The sequence below is a fragment of the Centruroides sculpturatus genome, unplaced genomic scaffold (genome assembly GCF_000671375.1).
Source record: "Centruroides sculpturatus isolate CEXI.00-Female unplaced genomic scaffold, Cexi_2.0 scaffold2851, whole genome shotgun sequence".
NCBI lineage: Eukaryota > Metazoa > Arthropoda > Arachnida > Scorpiones > Buthidae > Centruroides > Centruroides sculpturatus.
In genome coordinates, this window is record NW_019386960.1 from 493 (window position 1) to 17,256 (window position 16,764).

Below are 16,764 nucleotides of genomic sequence, written 5' to 3' on the forward strand. Positions count from 1 at the left end.
GTTGCTAAATATAAGTTACGTGAATCGCGTTCAGCATTGATCTTTTTCCCATTTGTTTTCTAGTTACAATTGAGTTTGCAATTAGTTTATGCGGAGAGAGAGAGAGCGTACAATAGTGCGCGGGCAGAATAAATACCTTAACTTATACTGTTGATCAAGTAATAAAGTTCCCAAATCCTTGATTTTCCAAAGTAGTTCTCTTGAAGTTCGTTGATGTTCTGAAGTTCAGTCAGCGAGGAAATAAACATACAGGTACAGTTTCTCAAAGTTGATCTCAGCGTGAGGTGGACATGTTGCACGCACACAATCAATTCATAACTTCCACAATCTTACTCATCATGCTGGTCCTTTTTATATGAAGTACTCCTTTCGGACCTTTCCCCGATTTCGTCAGGGATGACGATCTCTTTGGACCAATGATGTGACTTGGTATTGAAGAGATGCTGACCCTACGGTCACAGTGTTATATTAAAAATGCTTTTTTTTCCTATATATTTTATTAACGTATTATTCACTAAAATACACTCATTGAGTAAAAAAGTTACACACTCAGATAGAATTATCTGATCATTGTAAAACTCAGCATACAACTATGCCTCAGAAAAGTATATAAGTGATTACAGTTGTGGTTCAGTTGCATACCATATAACACCACCAGAATGCTGTAAAATTGGTACCCCCAATATTCTATAAAAAGACGTGCGAAAGCTCACTGTTTGGGAGTCTTCAAATACCAGGCATGACTTTACAATGCAAAAATATTAAACACAGCTGTTAGTTTTTTGTCAAACTCTGTCAATCTAAGGGAAGCAGTATGACATTTTGCTGAATTGCCATCTGGACCATTCTGACCTGACTGTGACATGTTGGGAGCAGATGCATTAGGCATAAGACTATCATAAGACATGATTGTCTGATTGTGAGAGAAGTCCAAACAATTGTAATGGCATCTTTGTCTGGCATTCAGAGATAAATGGAAGCCTTTCAACAAAGCCCTGTCTTTTTCCATACTATTGTTAGTGAATATCAGATGAAAATTTGCATGCACAGTGATTGCTGTGTGTCCTGCCATTAGCATCCCAATATCATTGGCTTTGTTTGTAGTGGTGGTGTGACAAGGAAGCATGGACTAGCATCATATTATCATTAGCAGCAAATCCCAGTTCAGTTTGGGAGTGAATGACAATGATGTTGGAGTGCAAAGTACTACTGGTGAATACTTCAGTTTCACTTTTTTTGTTAAACCATGCGCTGTCCACATTGCTGGCATGCTAGTTTGGGGAGCCATCTCATATTACAATAAGTTATCCTTAGTAGTGGTACAAGAGATGTTGATGACACAGTGGTACATTTGGAAATCCTTCAGTCTCAAGTGTTGTTATGTGGCAGAGATGCAAACAACCATTTTCTAGGAATTTATCTGTCATGTTACCACATTTGCTTGGCCTATCCAATTGTCAGATTTGGTACTTGTCAAATGCTTGCAGGGCCAGATAACAGCTTTAGCCATCTGTGTGAAAGAGAGAGCGATCTGGAGTGCCAATTGCAGTATCTGCAGACAAAACTGTCATAGGATATTATATGGTGTCTGCTTTAAATTGTATTGTTTCACAGGAAATTGTACTTTTGCTATGATGTAATCAGTTTTTACAATCAGCATTATGTCCTCATTAGTATTATAGTTTTATTCAATTTCAACACCATCCTGATAAGTGCATAACTTTTTTCAATGAGTGTATATAGAAAGAATTTAATATGTTTCTGCTCAGATAAATGTGACTGTTTTCAATTTAAATTTCTGTTGGGCAACAATATATTAAGAATTACATTCAAAAATTTTATTTTAATTTAAATTTCAGCTGTTTCTAAAAATTTTAATTGTTTGTTTGCTCAAATTAATTTTTACAAATTAAAAACATGAGGCATATGTGAGAAATAAGTGCTACAAAATTAATAGACAATTAAATTTAACATAAAACTCATGATAGTTGTGCTTTGTATTAGTTTTGTTTTGTAAAATGTTACAGTAAATGAAGTTTTATATAATTATTTCATTATTAAGTATATTTTATGAGTTATACCTGTATGTGATAAAAAATTATATGTTTATATGATTTTCAGCAGGAAGCTTAACTCCTATTCAGCAAGATACGTCATCTCAGCCACCCAGTTCGACAATGCCTCATAACGTACCATCTCCTATCAATTGTCAGTCACCTCAACCTCCTCCCACAAGTATAGTTGCACCAATGTCTATTCCAGGAAGTACAAATACTCCCACAACAATATGTGCATCTATGAATTCCACAAATACCATACCTGCACATCAAACGGTGAAATCTTCATTATACGGTAGTGTTCCAGACTCTGTAGTTAGCGGTATTACTCCTGTAAATAGCATAGCACAAGATGGACAAATGCAGCTTTCATCACAACCTCCTCCTCCGTTATTATCACCTGTTAATCAGTCTGTTGGAGCCTCATCTGTTCTTGTTTCACCATCAGTACAAACAGGTCCATCAAAGGTAATTATTATTGGAATACTTTTAATCATATTTCTTATTGCTCACTGGATGAATGTTTTGTATTTTTGGTGGGCAGTTATTGGAATAAAAAATATTGATGTTGTAAGAAGGAAAAAGCATAATTACAAAAGAGATGTAAACTAGTTAAATCAGGATATTGTGATAAATATGTAAAAAGGATTTTAATGCAGTATTTAAATTACCTTAATTAACTTTGAAAATTTTGATAATCCCTAATATCAGTAATGTTGAATCTCAATAACAATATTAGCCGGTATTCATTTTATACACAGTATTGGAAACTATCACATCAACAGTTAATTATTCAGTAATATCAAGCACCACTAATATACAGTGGAACCCCGCTTAACGAGCATAATTTGTTCCAGAATCTTACTCATAATGCAAAACACTCATTAAGTGAAACAGCTTTTCCCATATAAATTAATGTAAAATACAATAATGCATTCCATGGTGAAAAAAATACTCAAATATTTTATGTATAACATTTATTCAAAGAAAATTACACAATATACATTGTTAAGAAGTGTGAATCATCATCATCTTTTCTTCTAGTGCGGAATGAACCAACCTGGAATGCAAATTCAATTTGCAGAAAACAAAAAAAAAAAAGTCACAGATAATATGCCTGATAACACACCAAACGATATGCCAATTCTTGGGCTATGTAAAGGCTATAATTAAATATTAGAAATTTATTAATTTGAATAGAGGTAGACAGTTATGCTGCCATCTTGTATTATTGTTTTCTTTTTTTTTTTAAATAATTTGATCTTTTAAATCAGTGATTCTCAAACTTTTTCGATCCACTGCCCCCTTTGTTCCATAAAGTTATACCCAACGCCCCCTAACCCATTTTCTCTTGTGTGAGAAAAGGATTGGAAATATTCTTAGGAAAACTTTTCTATGAATCTCACACTTTGTGCCCTTACTGTACATTGTTCTCATCATCTGGAAACCATTAAACGCAATGTTTCCTCTTATCAGCCCCAATTTTGCCTTTGGTCACCGTTCAATANAATTTGGGGAATGTGTAAGCTATCATCAATGTAAGATTTCTTGCTTTTATGCAATTAAATGAAGTGAAATTTTTATAATTAATATAAATAAGTAAAATTAAGTGAAATATGTAATGAACGTGTATGTACATTATATAATAAAAATTATTTTATTAATCCTTTTGACTGAATATACATAATGTAATAAAAAGGAAAGATTGATAATAAATGAAAAAGATCTATAAATTAAAAAACTTGTGAATGAAAAACAATTAAACATAAAGAAAGTTTTGAAATCTATAACTTTAATTTACAAATGAATTTATGAATTAACAGTGATTAGAAAAATTATTTTTCTTCTTGGAGAAGTGCCAATTTGATTATCTTGCATGAACTTGGCTGGGTTGAAAGGGTTATTAATAAAATTAGAAAGGCACATCAGGAGATGATATTGTTGTTAATATGAAGCTGAAGGCCAACTGAGTCTTCTGGGTCTTGTTGCAGTTTGTGTTATAGAATATTTTGTATCCAGTAGCTGCATTTGTTATTTTCATTGTATAATTGAACCTTATTTTATATTTGAGTCATTCTCCATTGTGTTTAGATATTGATTTGGGTAAATAACTTCATTTCACCAAAAATTCAGATGTTGAGAATACCAATAAACTATTCAGATGATTTTTGCATGTTTTTAGATGTCTTTTTGCTATTTTTTCTCCCTTCATTGAATTTTCCATTGGTCAACTGATGAACATAAAATTCCAGAAATTACTCATTTAATAATTCTTCTGTTAATCCAATGTTATTTACAACACTGTTGATATTATTAATACAGCACAAAACTGTAAAGAAAGCTTTTATAATTCATTAATGCAATGTATTGAATACTTTCTAAAAAGATAATTTTGCAAATTATAATACTAATAGCATCTTCAATGTTGAAAATCTTTTGATATTCCTTGGCTATGGTACCACATTATAACAACATTCAAAATATTTAATTATGTGTTGGTTCATTGGTTTTAAAAAGTAGATTGTATTTGATGGTAAATAGATTATCATTAATTTGAGAATATGCCTGAACTGTTATGGGAAGATTGGCATTGTCTGAAATCATCAGGATCTTAAACAGAACTGTGAATAGAGAAATATTGTTTCAGTTGAAAATGAAGATTCTTCTCAGAATAGTTTTAAACATTATATTTGTTATCCAGCCTTTCCTATTGGCATAACTAACAATGGACAGAGAAAAGAAATCAGTTTTAAATTCCTACAAGATTCCTGGATTTTCAATAATATGGTAAATAAAATGAGACTGTTTTCTACAGTATTATGTGCTAAGATGATGGTAAAGCAAACTTTAATGGTTAAGGCTTATTAAAATCCAATTTCATCAACATTGAAAAACTTCTTTTGAAGATAATTACAGTTTTTAACAATTCATACAGTTTGGTATAAAAATATTTTGATACTTATATGTGAACAGATGCATCTACTTAGCTTTAAGCTGAATAAGATGTGATGTTGTCACTGTTTTTGACTTTAAAAAGAAATGCAATTATCTTAGACTATCACAAAAATATAGCAGCATTTTCTTTGTATAATTTCCAGATTTTCGTAGATCATAGACTTAACACAGATCTTTGGTTGGATAATTGAGTTATTTCTCTTCTTTTGCCCTGCCAACAACATTGCTAACATTATCTTTTCCTCTTTGTTTTGACTATTAAGTGAAGATTGTAAAGATATTGAACATTTTGGGCCAAAAGATAGCTTCCCAGCTTCCATGGTTTATGTATTTTTTTCCTGCATTATTATGAGTTGGAAAATATATGCTTTTATCTAAACCAAAAGAACTCTCAATAAAGATAGTGTTCTGATCATACTTTAATCTTCTGTTTTGAATTTTAAATTTAAGGCTTCTTTTGCTCACTTGGAAGAATACTTACATTGGTATTTGCTGATTGTTTAGAAGCTATATCAAAAATATTGTTCATTTGTTATTTTCATTAAAAAAGTAAAAGGAAAAAATATTGTTTTGTAATGAAAATATAAGTTTGTTAAACAGATGCATTACAGAATTAGACATTTTAGAAATAATTTATTTAAAAGGTACTAATATCATATATTGCAAGAAATCACTCACTGCAGTATTTTGATTCTATCATTTATTGGTCAATATCGTTTTTTACAACTTATGAATATTGAATTATTCTAATTTTTATTTGTATAGCAAGATTTCTTAAAGTATTCACTTCTGAATTTATCTGAATCAACAGAATGATAATAATTAAGTCTAACCTATGATGGAGATAATGTATTAATGCTAAGAAGCAATTAATATAGGAGGAAAATAAGAGCTATAAAGCTCAGTTCACTACAATCTTCTCAGAATAGTTTTAAACATTATATTTGTTATCCACAATCTACAAGTTATTCTTACTCTTGCAGAAGCTTATTTTGAGGATATGCTTGATGATGATTACTAAACAAATAAAAATTAATACATAATATTTATGGAAAAAAAGATACTAATACATTAATGTATACATTGTATCCATTAATATTTTGTGACATTCTTAAATAAAAGTCTGAATTCTCTTTGGCATGCTGTCAATCTTTAAATAATATCATGACTAATATTATGGTGCAATATATGAATATTTTTTGTCAGTCCCTGTTCTGTTAAGATCATGCTTTTTGAACTTCCAAGAGCCATGGGATTCCATACATTTTCAACTGGGTTGAGACTTGGTAAATATCCAGACCAATCCAGCAGTTTTATTTCCCGTTCTGAGAATGCTTTTTGCATTTGGAAGAGTGAACTGCCAGGCAATTGTTTAATATTTTAAAAATATTAAATACCATTAAAACCAGAAATGTACACTTACTTGTCTGGAGATGTGGCAGAGTGCCAAATCATTAGAAAGTAGATGATTCCAATTCATATATATCTCTGGCTATGTTGATGAAATGACATTCTATAACAATTTCATACTGATTTGAATTCAGTGTGCCATCCATGAAATAATGCCTCCATTATCATTGGAGGTGATTGCACTCAAATCATTATTGATATTATTGAAGGAGCATATTTTATGGACCTCAAGGCATTTTGAAAAATATCTTATATTTATTTTGCATTGTACAAGTTGGGACTGGTTACTAGAATAATGAGAAACAGCTCTCATTTGAAAACTGATGCATTGCCATTGTTCTGTTGTTCAATTGTAATGCTTTTTGTGCATGTCGATCTTGCCACCTTTATTCCTTGTTTTACATATTAAAATTCCTGCTTTGCAGATCCTCTTGCAAACAATACATGGACTTGTGACCATTCCTGCTAATACTTTCCACTCTGTTGTCACTTTCTCAGATGTAACAGATCAATATTTTGGGCTCAAACAATAAAGACTTTTGTTATTCCTTGGTATGTAGCCATGTATGTAGCCATGCACTACAGAGTAAATTATTCACATTTCCAAATATCTTAATCTTTGCAATGTTACAACCAACAGTGGAATGGGAATAGTTTAATTTCTGAGAAATTTGTGGCATATTCAGACTTTGTTGAATTTCTTTTCTTTACATGTCAACTTGCACATCTTGGACATAATGTACTGTTAATTGTTGACATAACACTTACAAGCTCTAACAGCACAAAGCAGTGGCTGACATTGAAAGAAACAGTTTACTTTCCTTTTTTCATTTTTATCAGTAGATGGCATAATAGAGTATAACATGAATGATGCAACTCATCACAAGATGACCAGCATTGGTTCAATATTTCGTAACCTTTACTTAAGTTATCATATTAATACAAGATTTATCACAAATAATGCATTTTGCAGTTGGCATGTAATAGTTAGAATATCAATGTATAGATTTAAGGTTTGTTGTTTTAAAATTTTATGAAATGAAACTGCATAAATCACTGCTGCACTATTGCATTTTGGAAATTTATAAAGCAAAACAAAAATTAAGGAATGATTACCTTGAGTTAAGAAAAAAAAAACATTTCTTCATGTTGTATAAATAAGTATGAATTCTACATATTTAATAATATAACATGATATATATAGTTATTGAAACTGGTAAAATAATAATAAAATATCAGTATATAATAATTGTTTTGGATAATGTGATGCATTTGAAAGAATGTTTGGTTAAGTAAAAGTCAATCATTAACCTAACTTGCTTTTTATTTTGCATGATTTTAATCATCAAATTTTATTTTTACAAGAAAATTTTTTTGCTAAAACCTTGATTAATACTTAACATTCAGCTGAATTTTTCATGAATTACTGCATAAGATTTAAGAAAAATAATACAAAAAACTAACAATATGAATTTTCTTACTGGAAATAGATGAGGTTAATTGATTTATTTTAATGAATGACATTTTATTATTTCATAATTGGTATTGTCTTCATTTTTATTAACTCATAAAGTAATATTTTTCCATGATACTATAACTATAGATTAGCTCTATTGCTGACCCACAAAAACAGAAGTTATAAAGTATAATTAAATAAAATTAACTTTATTTGTCCAGCTCTCATAGATTTTAATGAAGACAAATGTTTTAATGAATATAACAAAAAATAATAATTTCTAAATTAATAAAATGAATATCAAAACATAACATCAATAATTAACTGTCTATAATAGACATTCTTATCAATAGAAATTTACACTAAATTCATTGTGTTAAGTTATCATGAAAGATAATTCTATATTTTAAACTAGCTTATATTAAAAAATGGTAGTAAGTTGAAGTAATAATGATATTTGTGTGTATAGCTACATAATTTACAGAAACTACATGGGTTTATATTCGAAGTATGCTCATTCATTCTCCACATGTAAAAGTTTAAAATCATTTTGATTTAATCTGCATATAAATGTATAGTTATTGTATTTATCTTACATTGAAAATTGGAGAAACTACATTAAAGTGTTTGTTTATATATATTCAATTTTTATTTTAAAATTATTCTGTGGAACTAATTACTAAAAAACAATACGTTTAATGAAATCTGTAATGAAAATTTAATACAGCACAGTATTGATTTTGCTTTTTTTACTGAGTGAAATGATGCAAAACATAAGTCCTGAATGTTTTTGGGTTTGTCTTTAGAGAAGTACATATTTATATAAAATTCAGAATATCATCATAGTTTTATTCTATAATGCTAGTCTATAATTTAAATTTCATTTAAGCACTGCTGCACTTTCAATTTATATATTATTCATTTGAAATGGTACAAAGCACTTGACTTTTTTTTATTAGGAATGACTGCTTTTAAACGTTAAGTTGACACTTTCCATGTAAATTTTATTTTCCAAAAAATCCATTAGATTTTAACTGTCAAGTTAAATTTCGTGTTGAGTCATCTGGTGAATTAATTTGCTTTAATTTTAATTGAAATTTTATTTAAAATGAATGAATGAGAATTTAATGGTGGGAAAAAAACATTATTATCTACTGATATTTATATATATTTTATCACTAAAATATTCATTAAAGTTTAAATTCCCAGAATAAAGAAAAATATACTTCAATTGATTAAAATGTTTATCTTGTCTATAAGCAATATATATGCATATTAATTTACAATTTATTAAATTGTTAAAAAGATAATGTAAATTTATTGTATTAAATAAATGAATTTGTGAAAATCGATGTACATTTTAAAAAATGATTGACGCAGCCAAAATTCTGCTCTTGATGCAGTTTGGAAAAGAAGTTGCATAATTTACATTATAAATTTTTACAATTTGTGTATATAATTAATTTTTTATAGTATTTTTTTTTTTAATATTAATATTTACAATTTATTTTATTATAAATATTTATATATATAGCTTTATACTCTTTGATATTTGTTGCTTATTTGATTTTCAAACATCAAGAAACTTAACAAATTTCCATTGTTATAAACTTGCTCAGATTCACTCAGTTACTCGACAGTGTCAGATTTTTACAGAGAATAGAAACATGCCATTTTTGCGAGTAGGTTTCAGATTATATCAAGAATAGTATATTCTAATGAGGAGACTTGAAAAATTTATTTAGTAAATAATTAAAGTATGTCATTTTTATGTCTTTTCTATGTTTGAAATCAGGATGATTGATGGCAAGGTGGTTAGTGCATTGAAAATATAGGTCTTCTGTTTTATAACAACATATGAGGAATTCTAGTTAGAGCTAGAAATTTTCAGAAATGGTCTTACCTGGCTATTTTAGGGTCTGTCCTCTCTGTCTAGTCATCTTCATTGTGAGCCTAATCTGTTATGGACACAATGACTTTTAATGCATGTAGAGCAAGAAGATAGATCTACATGTTGTTTAATATTTGTAATTAAAAATGTAAGAGAGTAGTTATATGATTTGAGATTTTTTCATATTAATAGCAGATAATGTTTTTAATATTCAAGCAATCAGTTTAAAATTTTACAAAATCTGTGAATTTACTGTCTGTTTTCCATTTTATGTTGCTTGTATGAGCTCTTTTCTTTTTGAATAGACTGTTACTCTAGTGTATTACTGGGTGGTTATTATTTTTTGCTCTATTCAAATGTATGGCCTGTCACAGAAGTCTCTGCTAATAGCAATGAAATAAAAATGCCTTCCTTTGTTAAATTATGCTCAGGACTGTTTTAAAAATAAATTTTTATCATTACAATTTTTTATACTCACTGCTATTCATTATATGCAACAAAACACTTGTATAAACCATTTGTGATGATTAAGATTATTACTGATTATAAGAAGATTGCAATTGAAAATATATAGAGAGATATTTTCAAATAATGACTTTTTAGCTAAGAATGATAAAAATCTTCAATAACTTTATCCATGTAATGTTTTTCAATGTTTTTATTAAGGTATTTGTTTAATGATTCCTGTGTAAATATGAATTTTCTCTTCAAAAGATAAAAAAAGTTCATTATTACCTGCTTTTTTTAAGTGGAAAGTTAACTTCTGTTTAGTAAAGTTACTCTGTTACTTTTTTTATAACATTTTCCTCTATAAAAAGAAAAAGATCTGCTAGAAAATATTCCTTACAGATACCTTGGCTAGACAAAGCATTCAGTAGAAATATTTTTAACTTATATAAAGTTTCAATTGAATAGTCAGTTAAACTTAAATTGTTATTATCAAAATTGAATTATAACATTTTGACATTTCAAAGTAAAATTATAACAAAATGTTTTAATAAAGCAGACTAACTTACAGAGAAGATTCAAGAGCTTGTTGGGAACAGCAGTTCTGAATGAAATTGCTATTCTTGACAAGTATCTAGTACTCAAAGTACATGAATTTTTTTATCTAAGGTATATATATCCATTTAAAACTTTTTTTGCTATAATTTAAATAAAAAAGAAGTAAGTTGTTATTTACAAAATATTAATTTAAAACAAATACAATACTTTTTTTAATCTTTCAAACTATTTATTTTTAATTTTTAACTATAAGTTTTAATGTAAGTTTTGTTTCTATATGTTTGATTCGTAACATTCATATATAATGCATGAATATTAAATTTTTTTAAGTTATATTTTATATTATGAAACACGAGAAGTTTTATTGATAGTACTTGTTAGAAAAGAATTCAATATCAGGGACTGTAATAATAATGATTTATGTATCGTCTTTTCTTACATATCCTACATTTATTTAATGTTTTTATGCAATCGAAAAGCCTACTGATAAACTGGAAATTATTACAGTCGTTGCATACAACATTTTCAATGCTAGTGTTTGGTAAGAGCTTCTACAGTACGACTTGGCCGGGGTAGTAATGTGTGCTTTGCTAATTATAATAAAAGGATCTGCCTTACAACTAAGATGCCTGTGTTTGTTTTTTCTCATTTACTAGCTAAAAGGTGGGGACAACGGCTTAGATTCATCTGCGGCCTATATCCGAGCAAATATGGTATGTTTCCATAGCTTATTACGTATTTCAAAGCTGCTTCCAAATTGATTTCCTTAAAAATATTAAATATAAATGAAAGATTAGCATAATGAAATTTTTTTAGGGATACGCGTGGCCATTTTATAAGCCTGTAGATGCGAAGTTGTTGGATTTACCAGATTATCACGAAGTTATTAAACATCCTATGGACCTGGAGACAATTAAGGTAGGTTTAATATACAATGTGTCCAAATATATTAGAATATATTCAGAAACATGAAGGCCAAACAGAGAACTAACAGAACAACCAATGAATCAAGGTTGCACTATAGTTTAAATTAATTGAAATTATTTTCATCTTTCTTACTCGACTCCATATTTCTAGTTAACCATAAAAATTGCTAATTCACTTGCAGAGGTCCTTTTTATCAGTACATTGAATAAATAGGATTGCTCTAAGTGAATTTAATTATTTAGGGAGATTATTCCAACATTCAGATGACTGAGGCAGTAAAGGTGTCAACCTGTCATTTTGGGGACCCTGGGTTGACAACTCCAAATTTTTCTGAGTGGGTTGTACTAGCATGCATTTGTAAAGTCAAATGAGTTATCATTCAATACCGCTGTTCTAACTTTTGCTGAACATTTTGATCGATCTGTTTATAAAATACAATTTCTAGAGCTGCTGCTAGTGGAATAGTATCTAAATTGTTTTTTCTCAAATCATTTCATATAGGCTGTTATTTGTATCATCTTTCCTTTTAATTCATAATTTGTATAGTTAAGCAAATTTAGAAATAGCGTTATCGTATGCCATTTTCTTTTATGAAGTGAATTCTTTCCTTTGCAAATTTTGAATTGATGAGTTTCGTATGCAATGTAGAGCATATACATTGAACAAAATTAGTACTTTATGACCATCTAGTTACTTGTGTAACTCATTTGATTTTACAAACATTCCCTTAGGTATATTAGCCTCATCCCTTACCATCTAGCCTAATTAACTGACAGTTCTTTTAATTCTGTGTTTGGTTTGATCTGATTAAGGTTAATTCAGTTGAAAAATTATGCTAATTTATTGTTTTATGCTTTATTGTTAATGATCAAATATTATACAAGTATTTATCTAGCAATAAGGATTTTATATTGAACTCTTAATAAACAAACATAATTAATTAATATAGATACAGAAAGACTCCAGTTTCTTTATCAGTTAACAATTGTAGAATTATTCTATGAAATTAAATTTAGAAAGTCAAAATGTCTTCATAATTCAATCTTAATTTAGACTGGATATCAGCCAAATATCAGCATATTTTTAATGATCAGTTAGTTATTCTGTAAGATTCAAGATGATTCAACTCACATAATCAAAACTTTATAAAGTTTTAAATTGTTTAATGTTTTAGAACATAGGAATTGTTTTATATATAAAATTTATCAGAAGAGATGAATGTAGGAGATAATAGATTTCCATTAGTCATTTGTATTTTATGCATACAGTATGTTTAATTTGCAAAATATGGAAACTACACTGCCCATTTCTGGGAATTTACATGAGAGAAATCAGATGACCAGATAGTAAAATATTAGTATACCACTTTGACAATCCAGATTTGAATCCATTTAAGGCCCTCATAATTTATTATGGTCAGTATGTGTTTTGGTATAATTTTGCATCCCTCATTCATACTGTTGACCTTATTGTGGTCCAACTCAATGGTTACAACTAGCCAGCTGTATAGCTTATAAAATGAATATTAAGTAATCCAATCCATTCTTACTGAAAAGTAGCTTTTTCATAAGATTATTTACATGCTCAAATATTTGTATTCATCCTTATTCTTATATATTGTAAGCCATAAACACAAATCTAACAATTTTTTTAGTATGTTTATATTAAGAATATTAAACAATTTTCATTGTTAATTCAGAAATCAGTATTTACATTATCATTGGAATTATTTGTATTTTAAGTATGGAATTGTTGCACTATTTCGCAGTTGGTATCATTTGATAGGTAATAGAGTAATTTTCAGTAATACCTCAGTAAAGACGAATAATTATTTTAATAAACTAATAAAATTTTTGTTTATGAAGTAAGTAATGTTAAGTAAGTGAGAGACAAGAATATAATTGTTACGTGAAGAAAGTATTATACAGTAAGAAGAAATCACTGGAATATTTGATTATACTCACTAAAAAATTTGGTGGATTTTAAAAAGTCAAGCTGTTTATCATTTTCCAAATATTCTTAATGTTCATTTTCAGACTTGTTAAAAAGAAAAGAAGAGCAAATAACATTAAAAATCAAATTTTGTTTAATAATAGCAATCTCTGATTATACAAATGTATGGTATAATGATAAATAGTATCATAATAAGTTCCAACAACTTTCTGTTGATTGAATCTGTTAATTGAAGATTACTCTCAGCATTGTAAATTCTTTCAAATTGTGATACTACTTTTAAAAATTAATCTTTTATAATACGATACTGTAATCTGACAGTAATTTTTATTTATTTTTTTCTTACATTCTTAACTTTTTTAGCAAACAGCATTTTAGACATGGGATTATTATACATAGAGCCAAGATATTACATGAGCACAGTTAAAAAGTAATCTACAACAAAAACTTTTGCCAAGATAGCTATGTTTGTCTCTCTGTTGCTGGAGATTATTTAAATTTAAAGCTATACAGGACAATAGTTGCTGTTAAACTGAAAATGATTTGTATTACATGGATATCTTTGAAAATTTTCAAAGATTGGCTTAAGTGATTTAAAGCAAATCTTAAATTTTTTAACATGGTACAGCACACAATTATATATAGTTTGTTTTTCATTTGATCAGACATTTATAGTTTAAAAAAAAACTTTTTAATTACGTTATTTTGTTAAAATCATTATCATCAATAATTTTGAAAGTAAATTGTTCTCACAAGAGAAAAAAATTTTTAAAGAGTTAAGTTCTGATATAAGTTATTACTTACATTTATTTACCTAAAAAAAAAGTAGCATTGAAGTTCATGAATTTTGTACACATTTATTCCACTTTCAAATGAAATGAATACAAAAAATTCAATGCTATATTGACCACTACTATCATAATTGTAAGTCAATTGTTATTCCTCTCTCCTAATTACAGTGTGTTCAAAAACATGCTTTAAGAAAGAAGGTCACTTACTTTTTTTCCATAATAGAGAGATTGGAAATACTTAATAACTATAAATCAAGATAAAATTTAGCCATTCAATTTTTTAAATATTTATTTATTGTAAAGTTGAGAAATTTAATGGAGAAAATATGAAATTGCTTTAAATTTAAAATCAATTTAACTTTAGCCTACAGCATAACGATCAGGAAATATACAAGTTTTTAATAATTCTTTATAAAAATGTTCTGGATGATAAGATTTAGCAAGATAGAAGGTCAAATAAGACAAGAATAATGTAGTTTTAGTTTGTTTATTAAAAGCAAAACTTGGGAATATGATTAAAATGCTAGATAAGAATTTGTGTATTCAATAACATTTTGTCACTGTGTATGATACTAATGTACTCTTAAGCTTGATGACAAATCATGAATCTAAAGATATATTTAGTAAGTTCTTTTGATAGTGCAGCCTTATGAAAATTAGTGTTCAAATCTAAAGACAGTCAAGAAAAATTCAATTAATTTCGTAGATTGTGAATATGAAGATTTTTCCTTTTTTCTTTTATTGTCTCCTCTCCCAGTATTTATTCTTTTTCTATCTTTTTTTGTTGCATTTCTGACTAAATAATGTGTTGCTGTTGTCTTTCAGCATATCAGCTGATTACAAAAATGGAATATTTTGTGCTGTGGAAAATATATGTTATCATCATACAGTTTATAACTGTATCTGAATATCTAAGTAATAGGATTGAGTGTAGTGATTGAATGAATTTATATTATATTAACTGAACTACTTAATTATTTGTTTATTGATATTTTTACTTCTCATTTGTTAAAATCCTACAAAGAATAGATTTTATAGTTAGTCCAGTTTTTAATGATCCTATAGCAGAGGTTGGCAACATTTTTGTTCCTAAGGATGCAATAAAAATTTTAAAAACCATCAAGGGTGCATAGTTTAATCTTTAAAAAAAAATCACAATGTCGTAATAAATAAAATAATTGTTTTGACGTTTTTTCTCATTTTTTCTAGCAAATTTTTAGTTTAAATGAACTAACATTTTCAGCTATTTCAGATAGAAAAAGTGAGAAAGGTGTTTTGTAATATAATATTATTAAGAAGTTCTAGCTTACAGCACATGAAATACATGCATTTAATAAAAATGAAAATTACAAGTATATTTATTTGCACTTGTGTGACTATGGTTCTAGAGGGTGCATCTGAAATGTACCACAGGCACTGAATCATTGATCCTTGATTTAAAGAAATAATTTATACTTGAACATCTGGGAATCTTGTACAAACAAATAAGTTTAATACCATAAATCCATTAAAAGCTAAGATTGGTACTCTTTCTATTTTCATATGTCCAGCCAAATGTATCTAAAAGCCAGATTATTTATGGACTAGAATTAAGATGATTATTAATTCATTAAAGTATGGAATTTGACCTAACTGATCTTTGGACAGTTAAGTTCTTAGATTAAGAATTACAAATAAAGTTGAATTTTAATTAAATAATTTAGAAAATTCTGAAGAAAAGACTTATTTAGAGCAGGACTACCCTGTTTCTCTGAAAATAAGACAGTGTCTTATATTAATTTTTGCTCTTAAAGATGCGCTAGGTCTTATTTTTCCACGAAGAAGAATTCACATTTATTGTTGAACAAAAAAATTCCCAAGTCTAACTTAGATGAGAGTGGCATATATCTGGTTGTGTCGAACTGAATTTAAATAAAACCAAAGTCACAAACCGAAGTGAACTTATGAAGTTCCTGTGCTGGAGTGGACTTCCCACTCTCACTTCAATTTAACCTTTTCATAGCGTCGACATCGGGCTTGATGACCAGCTAGTGCTTACTGAACCATAGCACTATGCAAATGTGATGTGGCGTGATTCCCAGCCGACCAATTAGTGATCACCAGCTGTAACATTATGCAAATCTGTGATTCCCAAGCTATAGTCTTATGCAAATCATGCCGTGTGGCATGATTGTCTGCTGACCAATCAGTGGCTGTACTTTCAATAAGCCAACGGCCACTTTCAACCATCTGTCAATGACCGTTACAACTAAAAAAAAAAAAGCTTTGCTGGGTCTTACTTTCAGGGGAGGTCTTATATTTTGCAATTCAGCAAAACCT

The 16,764-nt window shown here is 28.4% G+C and overlaps 1 long non-coding RNA gene across 1 annotated transcript; it reads left to right on the plus strand.

Annotated features, from left to right (window-relative positions):
- The first annotated feature begins 9,366 nt into the window (after positions 1-9,366).
- On the plus strand, positions 9,367-11,692 carry LOC111615977. The gene is made up of 2 exons (XR_002755170.1): positions 9,367-11,487; positions 11,591-11,692. It is a non-coding gene; the product is annotated as an uncharacterized LOC111615977 (long non-coding RNA).
- Positions 11,693-16,764: the final 5,072 nt, after the last annotated feature.